The 22,690-nt window shown below is 41.5% G+C and overlaps 1 protein-coding gene across 1 annotated transcript in view; it reads right to left on the reverse strand.

Moving 5' to 3' along the window:
* Window positions 1-22,690, reverse strand: part of BEND5 (BEN domain containing 5) — a 981,719-nt gene that overhangs the window by 154,892 nt on the left and 804,137 nt on the right. The gene's annotated exons all lie outside the window — the stretch shown is intronic.

Below are 22,690 nucleotides of genomic sequence, written 5' to 3' on the forward strand. Positions count from 1 at the left end.
GGTGCCACTTCCATTATTAGTATTGTTATCACATACTATTTGCATGCAGGTGAAAGCCTCTGTTATCCTTTTAATGGAAGAATGCCAGGGAAATTACTTCAATCCAAACTTTAAGGGGTTTTTTCATGATCATCCAGCCTGATCTCCTGCACACCGCAGACAACAAGACCTCACCTGTACCCTGCTGTGGTAGGCTGACAAGCTGAGCTGCTGGGATCTTAATTTAAAGACTTCAATTAATCTACCGTTTACTCTAGCTCAAACCAGGAAGACACTGTGGAGAAACACCACATAAACTCTGGTCTCCGCCATTCTGATCTGGGAGAAATTTCCTTCCCGATCCCAAATCTGATGATCGTTTAGACAATGAACATGTGGACAAGACCCACCAGACAGACACTTGGGAAAAGAAAGAAATTATCTGTATGACCTCAGAGCCTTCCCCATCTGCAGCCATTGGAGATACTTGCTAACAGTAGTCATGGTGAGCCACTGTAGGATTCTCATCCTACCATCCCTTCCATATAATTATCAAGCTCAGTCTTAAAACATTCACTAGATGATCTTTGAATGTACAATACCCACTTGGTCCTCCACCACCATAAGTGCTAGCCAGGTCCATTTCAGTCAATGGAGGTTGGGTATGGTCCTAGGTGAAGATGATTCCTAACTTACTTGTCCAAGCCCCTGGAGAGAAGAGTTTCACAATGTAGTGAGAGACACTATACAAGGGTATGTCTACACTGCCACCCTAGTTCAAACTAGGGTGGCTAATGTAGGCATTCAAACTTGCAAATGAAGCCGGGGATTTAAATATCCCAGGCTTCATTTGCATGTTCCCGGGCGCCGCCATTTTTAAATGCCCCGTAGTTCAAACTACCTGCTATACGCAACACGGACTAGGTAGTTCGAATTAAAGCTCCTAATTCGAACTACCGTTAAACCTCCTTGCATGTGCTCCTTGCAGGAGGAATAATGGTAGTTCGAATTAGGAGCTTTAATTTGAACTACCTAGTCCGTGCTGCCTCTAGCCGCGGGCCGGTAGTTCGAACTCTGGGATATTTAAATCCCGGGCTTCATTTGCAAGTTCGAATGTCTACATTAGCCACCCTAGTTCGAACTAGGGTGGCAGTGTAGACATACCCCAAGTTATTAGTAACCTGGCATGTATTAATCATAGAACCACAGGGTTGGACGAGACCTCAGGAGAGCATAGAGTCCAGCCCCCTGCCCAAAGCAGGACCAACCCCAACTAAATCATCCCAGCCAGGGCTTTGTCAAGCCAGGACTTAAAAAGCTCCAGGGATGGAGATTCCAACACTTCCGTAAGTAACCCATCCCAGTGCTTCCCCACCCTCCTAGTGAAATATCTTTTCCTGATATCCAACCTAGACCTCCCCCACTGCAACTTGAGACCATTGCTCCTCATTCTGCCATCTGTCACCCCTGATAACAGCTCCTCTCCATCCTCTTTGGAACTTCACTTCAGGAAGTTAAAGGCTTCTATTAACTCCCCCCTCACTCTACTGTAGACTAAAAAAGCCCAAATCCGTCAGCCTCTCTTTGTAAGTCATGTGCTCCAGCCCCCTAATAGTTTTTGTTGCCCTCAGCTGGACCCTCTCCAATGTGTCCATGCCCTCTCTATAGTGGGGGGCCAGAACTAGATGCAATACTCCAGATTTGGCCTCATCAGTACAGAATAAAGGGGACCTGCTGGCAATGCTCCTCCTAATGCAGCCCAATATGCCATTAGCCTTCTTGGCTACAAGGGCACCCTGTTGACTCATATCCAGATTCTTATCCACTGTAATCCACAGGTTCTTTTTTGCCATACTGCTGCTCCAGGCAGTCCCCAGCCTGTAGCAGTGCTTGGGATTCTTCCATCCCAAGTGCAGGGCTCTGCACTTGACTTTGTTGAACCTCATCAGATTTCTTTTGGCCCAATACTCCAATTTATCTAGGTCACTCTGGACCCTAACCCTGCCCTCCAATTTATCTACCTCTCCCCCAGCAAAGTGTCATCTGCGAACTCGCTAAGGGTGCAATCCATCCCCGCATCCAGGCCATTAATAAAGATGTTGATCAAAACCGGACCTAGAACTGATCCTTGGGGCACTCTACTTGATACCGACCACCAACCAGACATTGAGCCATTGATCACTACCCATTGAGCCCAAAAATCTAGCCAGCTTCCTATCCACTTTACAGTCCTTTAATCCAATCCATACTTCCTTAACTTGCTCCACAAGAATACTGTGGAGACCATATCAAAATCTTTGCTAAAGTCAAGGTATATCATGTCCACCACCTTTCCCGTGTCCACAGAGCTGGTTCCCTCGTCACAGAAGGCAATTGGTTTGGTCAGGCATGACTTCACTTGGTCAATCCATGTTGACTATTCCTAATCACTTTTTTCTCTTCCAAGTGTTTCAAAATGGATTCCTTGAGGATCCCCTCCATGATTTTTCCGTGCCCTGAGGGGAGGCTAACCAGTCTGCAGTTCCCTGAATTGTCCTTCTTCTCTTTTTTTTTTAAAGATGGGCACTACATTTGCCATTTTCCAATCATCCAGGATCTCCCCCGATCACCATGATTTTCCAAAGATAATGGCCAATGGCTCTGCAATCACATCAGCCAACTCCCTCATCACCCTTGGATGCATTAGATCCGGCCCCATGGATTTGTGTATGTCCAACTCTTCTAAATAGTTCTTAACCTGTTCTTTCTCCACTCAGGGCTGTCCACCTCCTCCCCATACTGTGTTGCCTAGCGCAGTAGTCTGGGAGCTGACCTTGTCTGTGAAGACAGAGGCAGAAAAAGCATTGCGTACGTCAGTGACTTCCCTGATTCAGTAAAGGTCCCACACCTTCCCTGACCACCCTCTTATTACTAACATGACTGTAGAAACCTTTCTTGTTGCCCTTCACAGCCCTTGCTGGCTGCAATTCCAATTGTGCTTTGGCTTTCCTGATTACTCCCCTGCATGCTCGAGCAATATATTTATACTCCTCCCTAGTCATCTGTCCAAGTTTCCACTTCTTGTAAGCGCCCTTTTTGTGTTTAAGCTCACCACGGATTTCACAATTAAGCCAAGCTTGTCGCCTACCTTATTTGCTTTTCTTACTGAGCATTAGAATAGTTTGTTCCTGCACCTTCAGTAAGGCTTCTTTTAAATACTGCCATCTCTCCTGGATTCTTTCCCCCTTCATGTTAGCATCCCTGGGGATACTGCCCATCAGTTCCCTAAGGATTCAAAGTCAAAGGCTACTTTTCTCAAGTCCAGGGTGTGTATTTTGCTGCTCTCCTTTCTTCCTTTGGTCAGGATCCTGAACTCGATCATCTCATGATCATGGCTGCCACCCACATCTACTTCCCCTACTAGTTCCTCCCTGTTTGTGAGCAGCAGGTCAAGCTGTGCATGGCCCCTGGTTGGTTCCTCCAGCATTTTCACCGGGAAGTTGTCCCCAACATTCTCCAAAAACTTCCTGGATTGTCTGTGTACTAATGTAGAGATTAAGATAATAGACCCTTAGAAAGATACCCTCCATCCTTTCTAAATGCTGTTCTCTCCATCACCATGCAGTTCCTATAGGAAGCTTCCAGGATAGTTGGTGAAAGGAGTCTGCATATCAGAAATCCACAGGGCTTTGGTACTCTCTGCAAAAGCAGAAGGTAGCACAAGGCCCAAAATCAAGTATGTGCAAAAATATTAGGGTGAAAAAAATTGATATGAGTACATTTATTACGCATCCAAAAAGGGCAGCATTGTCCAATGTAGAAAGATCATTATTTTTGGCACTGAGTTTTAATGGAACCATATCATGTACTTTGATAATATCAGTTGAGTTAATAACTCAGAGAATGAAACACTTACTTTATATCCTTGCGATCTAAGGTCAGTGTGTTCCGTAAGAGGGCAACATATTGCAATATTCCTGGCTCACACTCTGTGTGAAATATAAACTTTCTTTTTGGATCTGAAAGGCCATTAATGGTCTGTCATAAATATTGTAATGGAATGCTCCCTTTGTTAAGCTCCCGCATTTATTTTGTGGCGTATCATTAGTTAGGAACAACATGGATGAGAATATATATGACTCTGTTAGGGAGCCCTCTTTTGGCAATAGAAAAGCTTTAAAGCTTCTAATAAAGCTGATCACAAAGGGTTTTGCTTTTAGGGGTCTGAATAAATACCAATTTCAATGAGATAAAAGGGAGATTTGTTGTTGCAGATGTTTTAAACAACTATACATAGATTGTGCATTTGGAATCATACTGGGAAAGCTCATGTGCACACAAATCTCCTTGTGGCTGTTTACGACAGCCACCCTTTGAGTAATACAGCATGGATTGAACCAGAGACCTCGGGGCCAAAGTTGTTACAGCATGAGCTAAGCAGCTCAGTTCCTGTAAGCAGGACCTGTAACAACTCATATTCTCGGCAGATCAGCACACGGGGGACCTATGACAAAGTTATTAGTGGGTTACATACACAGAAGAGATGCAAGAGGAGCATCCTCAGTATTGAAAATAAGCCCTGGAACAATGGGGAAGTTTCAGAAGACTGGAAGAAAGCTGATGTGCCAATTTTTAGAAAGGGCAAATGGGACTACCTGGGTAATTATAGGCCTGTTAGCCTGACATCAATCCTGGGAAAGATGATGGAGTGGCTGATACAAGACTCAATTGATAAAGAACTAAAGAAGGATAATGTAGTTAATGCCAATCAGCTTGGATTTATGGAAAATAGATCCTGTCCAACTAACTTAATTACTTTTTGATGGGTTCGGTTGATAAAAGTTAATAGTGTTGATATAATATACTTAGGCTTCTATATGGCATTTGACTGAGTTTACAACATTACGATTAAAAATTAGAATGAAAAAATTTAACATAGTGTACATTAAATGGCTAACTGTAAGAAGGGAATTGTCCTCGAGCCGTGTGTTTCTAGTGGAGTCCCATAAGGATTGTTTTTAGCCCTGTATTATTTAACATTTTTATCAGTGATCTAGGGGAAAAGCCACATAAAATCATCACTGATAAAGTTTGCAGATGATGCAAAAATCAAGAGAGTGGTAAATAATTAAAAGGAGATGTCTCTGATTCAGAGCAACTTGGATCACTTGGTCAACTGGGTACAAGCAAGCAATGTTTTTTAGTAAGGGTAACTACAAATGTATACAGCTAGGAACAAAGATGGCTGTTCACACTTACACCATGGGGAAACCTATCACGGGATGCAGTGACTCTGGAATAGATGTGGGGGTCATGGTGAATAACGAGCTGCATATGAGCTCCCAATGACACACTGTGGCCTTAAAAGTGCCTATGATACTGGGATACATAAACAGGGGATCCTGGAGTATGAGAAGAGATGTTATTTTACCTCTCTATTTCAGACAGGTATGACCACTGCTGGAATACTGCATCTTGTTCTGGTTCCTACAATTCAAGGAGGATGTTGAGAAAGCGGAGGTGGTTCAGAGAAGAGCCATAACTATGATTAAAGGATACAAATAATACCTTATTGTGATAGGCTCAAGGAACTCAATCTGTTTAGCTTCTCAAAGAGAAGCTTAAGAAGTGATTTGATTATAGCCTGTAGGTGACCACATTGGGAATTCATTTTTAATTATGGATTATTAAATCGAGCAGCGAAAGATGTAACATGTTCCAATGGCTAGAAATTGAAGCTAGACAAATTCACACTGGGGATAAGGTGTACATTTCTAAGTGACATTAATTAACCATTGGAACAGTTTACCGGTTTTATGTGAATTCCCTATCACAGTGATTTTAAAATCAAGATTGGATTTTTTTTTCTAAAGAATATGCAGTAGAAATTACTTTGGAGAAGTTCTGTGGCCTGAGTTACAAAAGAAATTTATCACAATGGTCCCGTTTGTTAGACCTTGCAATTTCTGAATCATTGGCACTTTTCTCCTTATCTCTGAACTCTGTGGAGGTCTCAGGGCCAGGTGACCCCCACCCAGAAAAATAGGGCTGAGTGTGAGATACACTATATCCCCCAATATATCCTTTGGAAAGCCTGATGAAAACAGTATTCAGAATCCCCAGACAACCTCATTTACATGAAGGCAAATTTTCAAACAGCTATGTACTAATGTTATGCTTATTTTTTTCAGACACGTGTGGAATAAGTTTTGTTATATGCACCAAGTCATGTGTGAAAGTGCACCACCAATAGAAACACATGCTGCCAGCTATGAGCGCTCTGTTAGTCAGCTGGGTGGCACCTGAATCTTTCCTGGGTGGCTGCCCAAAGACACAGCTTACAGGAAACATGGCTAATACCTATGTGTTGAGCTCTACTGGAAATCTGACCTCTTGGGATACATCTCCACAGCAAAAAATAATACCATGATCTCAAAACCTTGGTCAACTGAATTGGGCTTGCTATGTGGAACTAATAAAAGCAGCATAGACCTTTGGGCTCAGACTGCAGGCTACACTCTGAAACTCAGAGAGGGGTGAGGGTCTCAGAGCCTACGCACCAGCCTGAGCTCCAAAACACTGCCAAGATCTTTGTTTTGCTGGGCAAACATTTCCTTGGTGCCTACATGAGAGAGGTCTGTTGAAAATATCATCTTTAATCTCTCTGTGCCTCAATTCCCCATCTGGCAAATCGGGAGTCTGTCACAATAGTTTCTTTCTCCAATATTTTTTTCCATCTCTTCTGAAAAGACTTGTTCCACATGGTCCAACAAATTTCAGGATCGTGACCTCAGATTTTAAGTTTTTCATGGTGGGGACTGTCTCTTGCTTTGTATATGTATAGCGTCTCTTAGCACTACTGCAAAGTAAACCAAGAGAGGGAGAGGGTTTCTATCTGAACATATGGTCAACCAATGTATTGTGAACTGAGCGTACACTCCAGACAAACTACGCACCAGTTGATGGATGAAGGCTGAGTCTGGTGCAATTTTTTTTTAAATATGTTTATGAAAACAATACGTGCAAAACTCATGCAGACTGCAATAAACTCAAATAATATCATCCACGGTAAAAGCTGAAATTAGTTTGACAAGACAGCAAGTCTGAATAATCTGGAGAGGGGGTGGAGAGTAAGGGGTGCCTTATAAGAAAAAGCCCCAAATGTAATGACAAAAACTGGGACATCTGGTCACCCTAGCAGAAATCTTACGTTTTTATACCACAACACCAGCCTTTCCCTCACAGCCCATCACAGCAGTTATGGAAGACCACTTTCATTTTGAATTTCCTGCCTTTTGTCACAGTGTTAATATTGAACTGCCAAGCTTTGTATCTATATAAAACATACAGTTCAAGCCTTCCGCAGGCATGCAGATTAGCCTTATTCTGGAGCAATACCTCATCTCTATTTATCCCGGGACAATTAGTCATGTAAATTAGAAGTCATTACCAAGGGCTACAAACCCGTTAGCAAAACCTCATTGATGAGCTAAACATGTCTAAAGTGCTTTGAGTCTTGGATGGGGGTGTGTGGATTTGATCTCATTAGGAAGTAAATTCTGGCATAGAAAATGAGGTTGCATTAATCTGTATTCACTCCCAAAGAGTTATAACTACTATATGCTGCCACACTGATACATAATAGAGGACATTTAAAATGCCAACCTATAAAAAGTGTGTTTTCTTCATTACATTTCCTTTGAATACTTACATCTTCAATTTTGCACTAAAAAGTTTGTTTCAACATTACTTTCCAGTAAGAAACTGCCAGATTAGATTGTAGAAAGAAATCTCCTCTTATTGCAATTTGTAAGCAGAGGATTTAGTGTATTGTTGCCTGAAAAATGGAACTGTCTAAATTATTTTCACTGAAACTAACATCTTCCACAAATAAAAGCAACATATAATAGCTAGGCATAATTAAAGAAAAATGACACCTACTGTTACATGAATAAAGAAAATGTGATGATGACAAGGAGGGAAAAACGGTATTTTGCTGTAGTGTTACTGGAACACAAAAAAGGTATATTGTAGTTCTTTAGCAAGTTTTTGTTCATTGAACTGAAAAAGTTTTAAAAAGTGGCAAACTTCATCCAATTAGCTCTCGATCAGGCAGCAAAACTACCGTATAAATTCAGAAATATCCTATGGAACTCTTTTATAAAGTTGGAACACAGTTAACTTCACAATCTTTTAAGATTTCTATACACTGTGAAAACAATGGTCAAGTGAGTTTCAAGTCCCACCTCATTTCTTCTTTCTCTCTGCCTGCTTTATGACCCTCCTCTGTTCCTGCCCTGTGTTTGTCCATCTCATTTCAGAATATTAATAAAAAAGCTAAAGATTAAATAAAACCACAATTATGAACACATAAAATCATAACAGGTGTGGAAAAAGTGCATAAGGAAAAGTTATTTACTTATTCCTGCAATATAAGAACTAGAGGTCACCAAATGAAATTAATAGCAGATTTAAAACAAACAAAAGGAAGTTTATCTTCACACTATGCACAGTCAACCTCTGGAACTACTTTCCAGAGGATGTGGTGAAGGCTAGGACTTTAATAGGGTTCAAAAAAAAGAACTAGATAGATTCATGGAGGTTAGGTCCATCAATGGCTATTAGCCAGGATGGGTAGGAATGGTGTCTCTAGCCTCTGTTACTCTGGAGGTGGGTGACAGGGGATGGATCACATGAGGATTACCAATTGTGTTCCTGCCCTCTGGGGCATCTGGTATTGGCCATTTCTGGCAGACAGCATACTAGGCTGGATGGTCCATTGGTTTGACCCAGTATGGTCGTTCTTATGCTCTGATGTTCTTCAATATGAGAACACAAAACTACCCACTGTATTATCTCAGCCCTTTGAAACATGCTGTCTTCATAGACTATTTCTCCCTTTCCCCTTCTTTTCTGTGTTTTACCTTGACAACCACTTAGTAGTGGCATGATGATAAACTAGTTATAAGCTCCATGGGGTGGGGATTGCATTGTGCTACTTCTCTGTCCATGACAATGCTAGATTAATAAATAGGCAGTGATAGCTATGGGAGGTGTACTCCTCCCTATTTGCTGGAACAGGGTAAGAGCAGCACAATTGTTAAGTGCTGGTGGGAATGCAGGCTCAGCTCAACTCTCATAAATTGGAAATGGTGTGCTGGCTAGAATGAGGCACTGATTTGGGATTATTACTGTCTACCCTTGTGAAGATTGGACTTATACTACAAGAACCATCTGGGAAAGAACTCAGCTAAGTCAACACTCAAATCTGTTGCCTTAACTTACATTAAGGGCATGCCAAAATATGAGCAAAGGTATGCCCTGATTCTGTGCCATTTGGCTGCCCACACAGGTGACTTGTAGTAGTACTCGGGAAGTGCCCCACCCCACTCTGCTCCCACCAAACCATTAATTGCTAAAGAGGGTGCTCCAGCATATCCTCTCTTTGTACCTCTGGCTGGCCCTTCTTGCACACTCTCCTCCCAAGGTTACCAGTCCCCTATGTGGCTTATGTTGGCATTAACTCCTGTGCAAAGTGATTGTTAGGTGATTGTAAACTGCTACTGACTTGGTATTTTTACACTCTCTTTTGCAAAGGTGTAAATAATCACATGGGGGCTACGTCTACAGTCACCTCTCACTGCCCATCTACATGGCTCCTTTTTGTGCAAAACCCCCCTCTTGCGCGAGAGCCATTCTGCTGCTTTTTTCAGGAAGAATGGCTCTTGCGCAAGAGGGGGGTTTTGCACAAAAAGGAGCTGTGTAGATGACTCCTTTTTGCGCAAAAGCCCCTTGCGCAAAAATGGCAGCTCATTAAGCATGCAAATAAGGTGCAGCGATATTCACTGCTTTACCTCATTTGCATATTTTCTTGCACAAGAAAGGGCAGTGTAGATTTAGCCCGGGGTAAGAGAGTGAAGAACCAGACTTTCTGACATCAGAGAATAACGTGGCATATTAAGAGAGAAGTTAATCTAGGATGTTATGGATCTTTATTGAAGGCACTGTAAACATGTGTGCATTATGGTGATGAGCAGTGATATATGTCAAGACAGACCATATAGAATCAGAAACACATAAACCATATTACTCAGTGAAGCCTTATCTCTGGCTTTCAATACAATTTTTTGTTTTCTAGTAACCTGTCTCTAGTACAGAATGCAAGCAACACTTTATAGGAGATGCATTCTTAACAGCGCCGAAAAATACACATTACAATAAATCCTAGAAATGACAAATCACATGGCATCTCTGGGACTCCCTTGTGGAGCAGAGATTTCAATCTGACAGTATTAAACAGCTAATGAAAGGCACCCCTGGTAACAGCTGATAAATCCAGTTACCAAATTGGGTAACAGATGATAAATCCAGTTACCAAATTGGGTATTTTGTAACCCATGAATTTTAACAAATCAGGACTGGCTGTACATATCTCCCAGAGATTAAGAAAACTCTTACTAAATTAATTTAATAATAAGAACCTTATCAGATCCAAGTCATGAATATTTCACTTTCTGTAGGCATATCTTCCTTTTTTACTCTGCCTCTCTAAGCTGCTAGACAACTGCTTGTCCGCATGATTAATGATTAAGAGAAACCAAATTAGAGCATAAATGATTTGCTTCATATTTGTGCATGGATATCAAATATAGGTAAAGGAAACATCCTTCTGTTGACTATAGGAACTACTTATTCAAGTCTTACCGAAGACTCTGTGTAAACTGAATTTGTCAAAGAATTGGCCACGGGCCTGAATTCTGATAGGACCAGGCTGCCTCTCATGCGGGCATTAGTAAATGCTACTAGTACCATATTATCTGTGATGGAGCCATTCACCTTCATCAGTAAGAAGAAATGTGCTAAATGGGTTAAGAAAAAAATACACTTAGCAACATTGGATTCCTGGCTAGGGTTGGCCACACCCAGCTAATGTATGTTCAAAGATGTTAAGTCCATTCTATGCAAGTGGTTAGGAACATATTAGTTACAATGTTTTAAGACAAACCCTAATTTTCTGGTTTAAACGGGACCTCTCCTGTAGATCCCTAGTCCCTGAAAAGCAACCTATTTTGTGCAGCCCCGGGTTGTATTATTTCCTGCCACATCTACTTTCCTGGGTGAAACACCAATGGAAGAAAATGTTTATGGTTTATGTTTATTGCGCTAAACAGATGCCATCACGGTAAGTTTGCATTGCAAAGAGTGCCTGCTGTTCAAGATATACAGGAAAATCTGGGATGTTGAACAAAGTTAACAGTCTTCATTTCCTCAGCCTTCATTGTAGTGACAGCGACAATGCAATAACCTTCCTTACATTTCATTCGACATCCAAATAATCAGATGATCTTCAAATTACTTTTATGTTTCAAGGGGCAGCTCCTGAGTATGAGCTCTGCTTTTCCACCTCGACAGTCCCAAACACTGCATAACCGTCGCATTCATGTTTGCATGCACACAATGTTCTGAAGTGGGCTGGAGGCACAATAAAGCTTTGGTTTAAAAAAAATGACACCAAAAAGTAAAAGACTGTTTTATTAACTTTACAGTTATCAGTGAGTCAGAGAGATAGAAAAAATGAAGAGCTGAGAGATGAGTGGAAAGGATGTAAAGCTGCTTCGGACAAACATGCTCGTTGTTTCAGCAAACCAGGACTTTCACACGCAAGTTATTTATAACATATACAAACATATCTATATACATATCTACCTATTATTTTCCTTCAATAAACACAAAAGCGCTTAATCAAAAATTGAGTTTTCAGTAATCCTGCATCAGAGTCAACATCCATTTTATATACCACTGTTGTTATATTAAAACTGCATCAAGTGACAGGGTAAAAGGAAATGAAATCCATCTCTGTGGCCTGTTTCCCCCTCCCCCGCCTTTTAAAACTCTCAGCGCCCATTTGAGAGGGACAAACCAGGGATGCGCTAGGAATACATCTAACATCGCTTACATTCTCTCACCCACACCCCGCCACTGACTCAGTACGGTTTATATTGCTCTGCATTGTGATATCTTTTTGCCGCCCCATTTAATGGAGAGTCTTTTTACCATAAGAATGACATTCACAACACTGACACTCCCAACCAAAAGAGGATATGAATAAAGCCTAAAAACCCTTTCCCTATCAGAGATTTTACTCGGAAAGGAAAGAAGCACTAAAGCCACCATGCAATCTGGGTGGGACTTGGTTGCTGATCTTACATGGAGGGCCGTCAGGTAACTGCAGTGATGGGCAGCAGTATAAAATCCTGTGATAGACAGAGAAGTTATGGGAGCAGCTGGTATCTGTAGAATTCTCTGAACCTTGCTGCCAGAAGTGCCGGAGTCAGTATAGAAGCCTCCATACTGATGCAAAATACAGGACTATGTAGCACTTTAAAGACTAACAAGATTGTTTATTAGATGATGAGCTTTTGTGGGCCAGACCCACTTCTTCAGATCAAACAGTGGAAGAAAATAGTCACAACCATATACACCAAAGGATACAATTAAAAAAATGAACACATATGAAAACATATGAACATATGTGTTCATTTTTTAATTGTATCCTTTGGTATATATGGTTGTGACTATTTTCTTCTAATATTTGATCTGAAGAAGTGGGTCTGGCGCACGAAAGCTCATCATCTAATAAACCATCTTGTTAGTCTTTAAAGTGCTACATAGTCCAGTTTTTTTGTTTCAGCTACACCAGACTAACACGGCTACATTTCTATCACTATTCTCCATACTAATGGTCTGTCCTCCTGCTGATTACTTAGATCCATGCATGCCAGAGTGGATCCGTGCAGCGAAGGAGCCATTCTGGAGACTTGTTCCATGACGGCAAATTCTGCCACTTCCCAGATGGAGAAAACTGCAAGCAGATAGTACAGTATTTGCAACACAGTATTTGCGACACAGTACAGTACAGTACAGTATTTGCAACACCTAATATTTAAGTGTTGAAGAAGATAAATAAAGACCCTCCCTCGCCCAAAGAGCCTGCATGTAAAAGAGAGGCACAAGCAAGGCAAGATGCAGCCCCAGAGGCAGGACTGAATATAGGGTATATTATTAACTGTAGTGCCACTCTGGTAAAATGTTAGCATTGAGATGGTATCGGAGTGATGTGTCAGGGTCTGTAGGATTCCCCAAAACAAGTGAATGAGATGGGTTAGTGCACTGGGATTCAATAATCACTCCATGCATGGAAGAGGGCACAAAGGGAGATTTCCACTAATGATGCCAACCTTTGCTTCCTTCTCTGTCTCCTGGGAGACGATGATGGTGTATCAATAACTTTCTAAATGCAGGATGACCCACGTGTCTGACCCCTTTTCCAATCCTATACAGTGCATCCCCCTTTCCTAAGTCACACTCACACCCAGGCATGTCAGTCAGATGCAAACAAAACAGCTGCCTACGTTAATACTTCTGTGGGCCTTCCAGTGCAACTCAACATATCTTTTATTTGTCTTGCAGATAGCAAGCTACGAACAAAAAACACCTAGTCAGAAGTTCGACACTACATAGGCATGGCAGGGAAAGTCAAAGGCAGCATTTCAGTCTTACCTCTGAATTTCCTAGCTTTTATGGGTTTAGGGCAGACCTTTCATGTTATTTCAGCTTCTTTTTTGTGGCATCATATATTTAATGAAGCTATCTGCCAGGCCCTACACTGATAGGGCCTGAGCAGATAAAAACAGCATAGACCGTCTGATGTTGTGTCCTTCGGATACCAAGATGTGCTTATGGATTTGTCAGAGTAACTTTGAAGCAGGGTATGAAGAAATAGGATTTGACGGTTTTCTTCTACTTCTGTAGTAAGTCTTATTTGGTCGGGGAAGATGCTATTGAATTCTGGTAAAAGATCAAGACTGTGAATTTCTTCAGCAGTAAAAAAGAATGCCATTCATTTTTTCCCTTTCCTCCCCAAACCAAAAGATACTAGAGATATCGTTAGTTTAGGGCATATCACAAATATGTGTGCAGTTGTGAAGACAGACCGACTCTCCCCTCATCCCCACCCTTTCAGAAGCAACTCTCTGCTTGTTCAAACAATGAGCTCCTAGATATGTTGCCTTCTTTTCTTTTTAATAATTGGTTGCATTGTTTTGTTTCCTTTTTGAATGTGTCATACAGTTTCAGGTAGGAATTGTTTTTAAAGCATTTGACTTCCTAAAATGTAAGGAAGTCAAAACACTGTGCTCCTTATAATTCTGAACACCATTCTGGACCTTAAGGTTGCTCATAGCAATCTAACCACAGCAATAGTAAGGTCAATGGAGTGAAGATGGAGGTCTCACACTGCCTTGGGAAGAGCCGCTTCTGGACCACTGGATGTCACTTGATAGATTTAAGTGAAGAAGGCTCACGATTAAGAGTCACCGTGAGGCACTGAGGAGGTCAAGGCTGACCAGTCACAATCTGAAGAAACAACTGATTATTACTCAGAGCTCATAAAAACACACAGGGTCTATTTTCAGAGATGCTGAGCAGCCAGAACGCTAAGAGCCGTCAACGAGTGCTTTCAGCTGGACCTCTGCAAAGACAGACCCCCCCCCCCCGCCATTCTAATGAAGAATGACACACGGGGCATTATGCCGATTAAAGTTGGTGGAGCACTATGCAGATAAGTACTAGGCACCATTTATTAAAGAACCATGTATCTCAAAAGGATGTGCTTAATCAAGATGCCTCTGAGAGGACCGATTTAAACTCAAATAATATTAAGCACCGATAGCCGCTGTTTAACAGTGTGAAGGTATAAGGGATACAGTTCTGTAGTCAGAGGATTAGCCCTCCCCATAGCAGCTGAGTCAGAGCTGGAATTTAATTATAAAAAAAAGGAAAGAAAGAAATAGAGGAGGGGGTTTCAGCACTTCAGAAAGCTGAGGGGAGAAGGGCCGTGCACCCAAGGGAAAACTATTGGAGTTACAGCAGAGGAGAATGTCACCAGATACCACATGGACAGAAGGAAACCTGTGTGGAGTCTTTTATTGCTGAGGCTCTGAGGTAAGAAGCAGGGAATTCTGGCTACTGAAGTTACAGATGTGAGGGACAGTTGTAGGCAAGGGACTATTTGGCCTGCATAGGCTTTGAGGGAAGAATCTGCAAGGATTCGGTTGGCTTGTTAATTCTGGAAAATGCTTCCCTAGATTCCTTGAGAGAGCTCAGACACAACTAAGGCAGGGAATGGACTAAGTCAGCAAGGATGTGTCTACACTCAAAGTTATTTTGGAATAGCGGCCATTATTCTGAAATAACTATGAGAGTGCCTACACAGCAATTCTGTTATTTCGAAATAATTTCGAAATAACGGACGGCTTAGTCCGACTTCTGTAAACCTCGTTCTATGAAAAACAACGCCTATTCTGAAATAGCTATTTTGAAATAAGGCATGTGTAGACACTCCACTTCTGCTGTTTTAAAACAGCCCCTCACCAGAGCCATTCTAAGTTATTTCTCCTGGGGCTCTAAATCAAGATAGCAGGTCTACATTAGGGAAGCCTGCCTTGGACTAATTTTGAGGCTTCCTTGCAGTGTAGATGAACTATTTCGAATTAAGCTATTTTGAAATAACTATTCCGGAATCGTTTATTCCGAAATAACTGTGCAGTGTAAACGTAGCCCAAGAGTACAGCCAGGTCCAATGGGAGCAGGGTGTTATAAGACAGGCCACAACCCTTTTATAAATAGTAACAGTATGTCTCATGTTGGCTCTGATTTTTCTCCGAGGCTACGTCTACACTGGTGGCTTCTTGTGCAAGTAAATTTACAGTACAGCGTTGGAAAACAGGGCTTCTTCCGGAAGAGTTATTCCTCTCCCCACAAGGAATAAGCCCTCTTGCACAAGAGCTCTTGCGCAAGAGGGCAGTGTAGACAGGCAGCATGAATGTCTTGCGCAAGAAACTCCTATGGCTAAAATGGCCATCAGAGCTTTCTTGAGCAAGAGCACATCCACACTGCACCAGTGCCACAGACACTCTTGCACAAAAGCACATCTCTTGAGCAAAAGCACATGCCAGTGTAGATGCGCTCTCGTGGAAGACTTTTTGCACAAGAACTCTTCAGCAAAACAGTTCTTGTGCAAGAAGCTGCCAGTGTAGATGTAGCCCGAGAGTTTTTTCTCTCTCCTTATCTCAACGACTTGATTACCTGCATCCTGCTTCAAAGACCTTTTAACACCAGACTTGAAAGAGAATCCTCTGAACTGTCATTCATGCTTAAATTCGACACTTTATGCCTTGGTCTAAACAAATACATTAATTATCTTACCCATTACAAAAGATAGCTTCCCCAATTATCACCTCTAATATCATTAGCTCACAGATATTTACCTCCCCCCCCTCCTCAGCTCCCTCCTGTTCTGAAACTTGATTTGTCCTTTTCATATGTGTTCATTTTTTTGATTGTATCTTTTGGTATATATGGTTGTGCCAATTTTCTTCCATTATTTGATCTGAGGAAGTGGGTCTGGCCCACGAAAGCTCATCACCTAATAAACCATCTTGTTAGTCTTTAAAGTGCTACATAGTCCTGTTCTTTGTTTCTGTTATGAGCGTTTCACTTACCTGGACAGAAGGGCCTCCATCAATTAGGAGGATTTTACTGTGCTAATACTAAACCATTCTATTTCTTTGGGTCAGATTCTTCCCTCAGTTTGCAAGTTTTCAATCTGACACACACATGTATTGGAGAGCAGATTTTGGTCTCTGATGTGCAAGAACTAAATTTATTTACTACTACATGGTATTGGTGCAGTCACATATACTTCCATACCGAATTAGATAGGTGAATAATCTAGAGTGGCATTCATTTATTATGGATAAGCAAAGTCCGTGATTGTCTCTTACACAACTTAGTTAACATGACAGTTGAATCTGTGTTGGGGAGTGAAGTGTTTTAAGGCCTGAAAATGCTGGCTTGCAGATTCTCACCATGGATTTTTTGAGCTTTAATTTTTTAGCAATACAGCAAGAGTAGAGCCCTGATTTAATGGCAATACATCATGCTGTTTGTTTTCTTTCATTGTAGAAAGACCACGACCTCTTTAAATAGTGTACTTTCTAGTAGTCTAGTCTCAAGGTGACAAAGGCATGGACTGATGAAGTCAGGTCCATATCTGAGAGGAAGGAGCCAGACTTCTGCTTAGTGAAATCCAGGGGATGACATGGTCTTGTAGTTAAGGCACTGGACTGGGGCTCAGGAGATTAATTAACATCTCTGTCATGGACTTCTTGTGTAATCTTCTGCAATTTGCAGACTTAGTTCATCACCTATAGAAATATACATCACATGGATGATGTGAAGATCTCTCTTAGGTATTTACGTGGGCCCTACCATAAATTCATGAGCTCCAATATGATGCTAATGGTTGATGAATGGCTAATATTATTTAGGTGTCTCAGAGTAAAGATAAGTCCAAAAGAACACTGCTTTATGATTTTAAAGAAAGAAGACGTTTATTGGTGGTTGTAGAGATTCACATTTTTGTGAGGTTTCATTCCTTCTCTGTTACTAAATGCTGCATATTGTGTTGCCATTCATATCACATCTCTCAAATGTTTACATATGAGCAAACTTGAAAAGTGGGGGGAGGGAGGCAGAGGATAGCATATTGCAGTGTAAGTTAATATTTCAGAGACTATAGACTGTCAACTCAAGACAAAAAGGATTCTGTCATACTGGGAGCCTAGAGTGCATATAGAGTGTTTGATATCAGACTTCATTTCTAAATCAGAAAATGAGTTTTATCAATGTTGGTCTACAGTAACCTTAGGCACTGTTAACATGGCTAAAGGGAGAAGGAGTTTGGACGAAACAATTGCTTTTAAATCCTCCAAGCAGAAATTGCATTTGATCCCAAACACACAGGAATAAATTACAGACCAGGCCATTTTACAAATAGTCACTTGAAAGGCTTGAACAATTAGATTTTTCCTATGCAGAAAATGTAAAAAAAAAATATATTGTAAAGAACTTGTCAGAAAATAGACTTCAGTCCTTTTAACAGCTGTGGGCCAGATCCGAGGTAAGTGGCCAAGGTAAATGATGCAGGGATTAGCAGCCTTTGTATCCTAATAATAATTTAGTAGCAATTTCAGAACAGAATAATAAAAACAGAGCCACAAAACTATTAACCAGGCTGCAATGTCATTATCTGACTAACAACACTTCGGAGGAGATGCAGCACACACGTGATTTTTGCATCATGTCTTCACTTAGTTATACTGAGTATATTATGTAGGAGGCAAGTGTTAAATATCCAGGGATTAAAAGATCTGTGCAGAGGAACCATGCTGTCACTTGGTGCTTTCATTGGAAAAAGTTCCTGCTCCTATAAGAAAAAGCCATATCTTGTGTAGTCCATGGCTTCATATGCGTTTGACTTAGTGCCAACTCTATTTAAGGATGAACATGTCTTAAAAGATACAACACAGAAAAACTGAGAATAAAAAAGGAACATGAACGTGTTTGAGTCACACTTCACAAATGCGAATAACATGGGAAGTAAGCAAGATGAATTAGAAATTGCACTATACACATAATATGATCAAGTAATGGAAACCTTCTTGGGAAGGTGGTTCTAACGACTGGAATGTAAGTGAACATTAATGAGTATAATCTATATAGCAATGAAAAAAATAAGTTGGAATGTTGAATACACACTATTTATTCTCTGAAAAACAATTAATTTAAGATATTTCAGAAACAGAAGCTTGGAAGACACATCTAAGGAAAATGCATACGGAGAAGACATTTAAACTGAAAAAGGGACAGGCAGGTCTCTTAAAAGACTCTCTACCTCACATCTTTCTGGGACATTCTATTTTTTTGAATTATGTAAGAAAGACACTCATTCTTTCCTGACATTCTCTAACTGAACAACTTCCAGAGATCAAGAAAAGTGAAACCACTAGTAGGATATGGGAGTATTGGATATGAGTGAGGTCTGGCAGATTTACATAGATATGTAAATAGCCAATGTTTAGAAAGGCTACGTCTACACTATGAGTTTTCTCGGCAAAAAATATGCAAAGGAAGGACTCATTAGCATGAGTTGTGATCTCATTTGCATATTTTCTACTGATCTGTTTTTGCGCTGGGATTTTTGTGCAAAGACAAGCAGTGTGGATGTTTTCTTTTTGCACAAAACCCCCTTTTTCCACAAGATCCTTATGCCCAAAAAAGGAGATATACCAATCTCGTGGAAAAAGGGTTTTTTGCCCAAAAAGAAAACATCCACACTGCTTGTTTTTGTGCAAAAAAACCAGTGCAAAACCGGATCAGAAGAAAATATGCAAATGAGATCGTGACTCATGCAAATGAGTCCCTCGTTTGCATATTTGTTGCAGAGAAAACTCGTAGTGTAGACATAGCCAAAGTGTCTAAATTAATGAGGATTATGATAATTGTTTCCATCTAATTTCTGGAATGGACAATATCTCTTTGGGATGATGAAGTCTCTTGAGGAAGTAAAGGACTGAGGTAACCATGTTGGCTTTGAGTATCAATTCCTTTGAGATAATTTGTTCTTAAAGAGATTACTTCATAGCGGTACAAAAACCTTGGACATCTATGTTGATTTTGCAAGAAAACAACTGATAGTAACCTCAGATTTACTCTTAAAAAGGAGGTACACTTTGGGTGGGATTCAAAAGTGGGACATAATTGTTGTGCCATCTAGTAGAAGTCACAGCCCTGACTGTGCCCAAGCTCCCAGCACAATGGACAGGGAATGTTAGCCGCATAAGACTGGGATCCACAAAAGCCAGCACAGACTTAAGCTAGCCAATAGGAAAAGTTCGTGTAGCTGATGACCCACCCCTCAAAGGGAGTTAGGCATCTAAATCTGGGAGTCACACTCACTCTCTCAGACCCCAATGTATATTTAATTATTTATAGAAAGCGGAACAGCTTCAACAGGAAAGCCCCTAGAATATCCCATAGGCTGGAAGCATAAGGGATCTGTTGAAAAAGGCTTTCTTTCTCGACAGATCCCCCTCTAGACTGCTGCTTTTTGCAGACAAAGTGCCGAGTCAGCAAAAACGGTGGCCATTTTTATGCAAAATAGGTGCAGGATATTTAAATCCCCGCTTAATTTGCAATGTCGACCTGCCTAATCTGCATCCCTCTGCTGACAGAGGGATGCAGTCTAGACATACTCTTAGTGAGGAGATCTATGTGACAAAGATGATGGTGCAGCCTTCCAAGAAAGGTAGCTTGATGATGAAATCCAAGAATACCAAGGATCAGAGCCAAGACAGGGTAGGCAAAGGCAGGAGAAGATCCAGTGGTTAGGCATGGGCATACTTGTTCCCACAGATCACATGACCTAATGTACCTCTTAACATTGGTACTCAACCCTAGTCAGCAGAAAATCTGTAACTCTAGGTAATGGAATGGTCATAGAGGCCAGCAGCTAGCATAGTGTGACACAGTTTTAACAACACAAGTCTGAGTTGGTCCTCTCGGATGTTAAGGCACTTTCCATGATAAAGTTGACCACCCTTCAAATAAAACTCCACCGAGGCAGAATTGCAGAACCATGTAGTGTCTGACAGAGCTTGAGATTTTGGGGAAGCAGCAACCAGCCAGGGGACATCAAGTCCTTGTTTTTTGATCCTCAGATAAAATGTGAAGGGCATAAAACAGCTGTCAAAGGAGCTGTGACTGACTCAGCAAATTCATCCTTTTGCGATAGGACATTTGCTTTTTTATTCCAAGAACCAGGGCAGGAGGTGATGATGAAGTCCAATCTGGCAAACTAAAGTGATCAGTGAACTGTCTCTGGTTAAGATTATGAGTAGTTTGAATAAATTTCAGCGACTTGTGTTTCAAAAGAAACTAGACTGGGACCCGAGCTCCTTTTGCAAGGTGTGTCAGTCAAATACAGCCTTTATCACAAGACATTTGTTGTCCAAAATACTGTAATTCTTCTCACAGCATTGTTTTTCATCAATATAAAGTCTAGGGATGAAGTTGCTTATGAGGTCCAATGTGTTGTGACGGAATAGCTCTGATGGTCAAGTTCAAAGTAACTGCCTCTATGGTGTAGTTCAGGGGTGGACAAACTTTTTTGCCTGAAGGCCACACTGTGGTTCCAAATTTGTATACAAGGTGAGGTAGGGAAGGAATCATCTGCTCCCCATCCTCTGACTGTCCCTGGAACATCTTGTCCCCTATCCAATCCCCTCTCTTCTCCCTGTTACCTACCTTCCTTTGGGACCGCTCACCCCCTATCCAGCCCCTCATCCAAACCTCCTGCTCTCCATCCCCTGCACTGGGGCTGGTGGCGCTACAGCCACACCATCCAGCCAGAGGTCACAGCTATGCTTCTTGGAGCACTGTCACTGATGGCGCAGTGAGCTGATGCTTAGGGAAACAGAGACAGAAGGGGAGAGTCCAGGGTCTAGCCTCCCATGGCAGGAGCTTGAGAACCAGACAAATGGGGTCTCATGGGTCAGATGTGTTCCATGGGCCACAGTTTATCCCCCTCTGGTGTAGGGCGGGTAGGATGTGAGTGCACAAGAACAGGAGCTGAGGGAGAAGATTTCCTCAGCTGATCAAACACAAACTGTGCCTCCAGTGACCAGACAAAGTGATCCCTTTTGGAGAAGGGGCTAGTTATCAAGGCTACTAGAAGAGAGAATCTTTTGCCTGTAGAAATTGATAAGAAACATCTGAACACCTCTTACATCCTTCTGGCAGATACCTTTAATGGGTCCACTGCTAGTCATTCAGAGAAAACGAGAAAGCTGAGGAACTTGACTGTGTCTTTGTCAAAAACACATTTCTCCAGTTTATCAAAACAATGGTTTTGATAGTCAATTGAGAACACAGAATACATGTTGCTCATGAAGTGCCAGGTTTTTGGAAGAAAACAAGAATATCATCTAAGCTAATAACCAGAAACCGGTCCAATACATCCCAAAAGATATCAGTGATGAAGTGCTAGAATGTCGCAGAAGCATTTCACAGTCCAAAGGCTTAACTAAATATTCAAATTGATCAAATTGGGTCAGGAACACTGTCCTCTAATTACCACCTTCCATAATTCAAACTATGCTGTTGGACCTAAGGAATTCCAGCTTAGCAAAAGTCTTAGCCCAGATCAGCATCTGAAAGAGTTTGTTAATAAGTGAAAAGAGTCGCAATTTCAGATGATCACTGTGTTCAAAACTTGACACAGGGACATAGTACACCACACTTCTTCATGGCTATGAGGGTATGTCTACACTACCACCCTAGTTCAAACTAGGGTGGCTAATGTAGGCATTCGAAGTTGCAAATGAAGCCCGGGATTTAAATATCCCAGGCTTCATTTGCATCTTGCCAGGCGCCGCCATTTTTAAATCCCCGTTAGTGTGGATTCCGTGCCCGTGGCTACACGCAGCATGGAGTAGGTAGTTCGAATTAGGCTTTCTAATTCGAACTACCATTACTCCGCGTTAGAAAGCCTAATTCGAACTACCTACTCTGTGCCGCATATAGCCGCGGGCACGGAGTCCGCACTAACGGGGATTTAAAAATGGCGGCACCCAGCAAGATGCAAATGAAGCTCGGGATATTTAAATCCCGGGCTTCATTTGCAACTTTGAATGCCTACATTAACCACCCTAGTTCGAACTAGGGTAGTAGTGTAGACATACCCTGAGTTAGGAATTCAATGAGCAGCCATTGAACTGTGGTGGTTAACCAGCTTACGTGTCAGTCTGCTGATATTTCCACCAATCACATG

Source organism: Pelodiscus sinensis, chromosome 9, assembly GCF_052426305.1.
Source record: "Pelodiscus sinensis isolate ZL-2025 chromosome 9, ASM5242630v1, whole genome shotgun sequence".
NCBI classification, from domain to species: Eukaryota; Metazoa; Chordata; order Testudines; family Trionychidae; genus Pelodiscus; species Pelodiscus sinensis.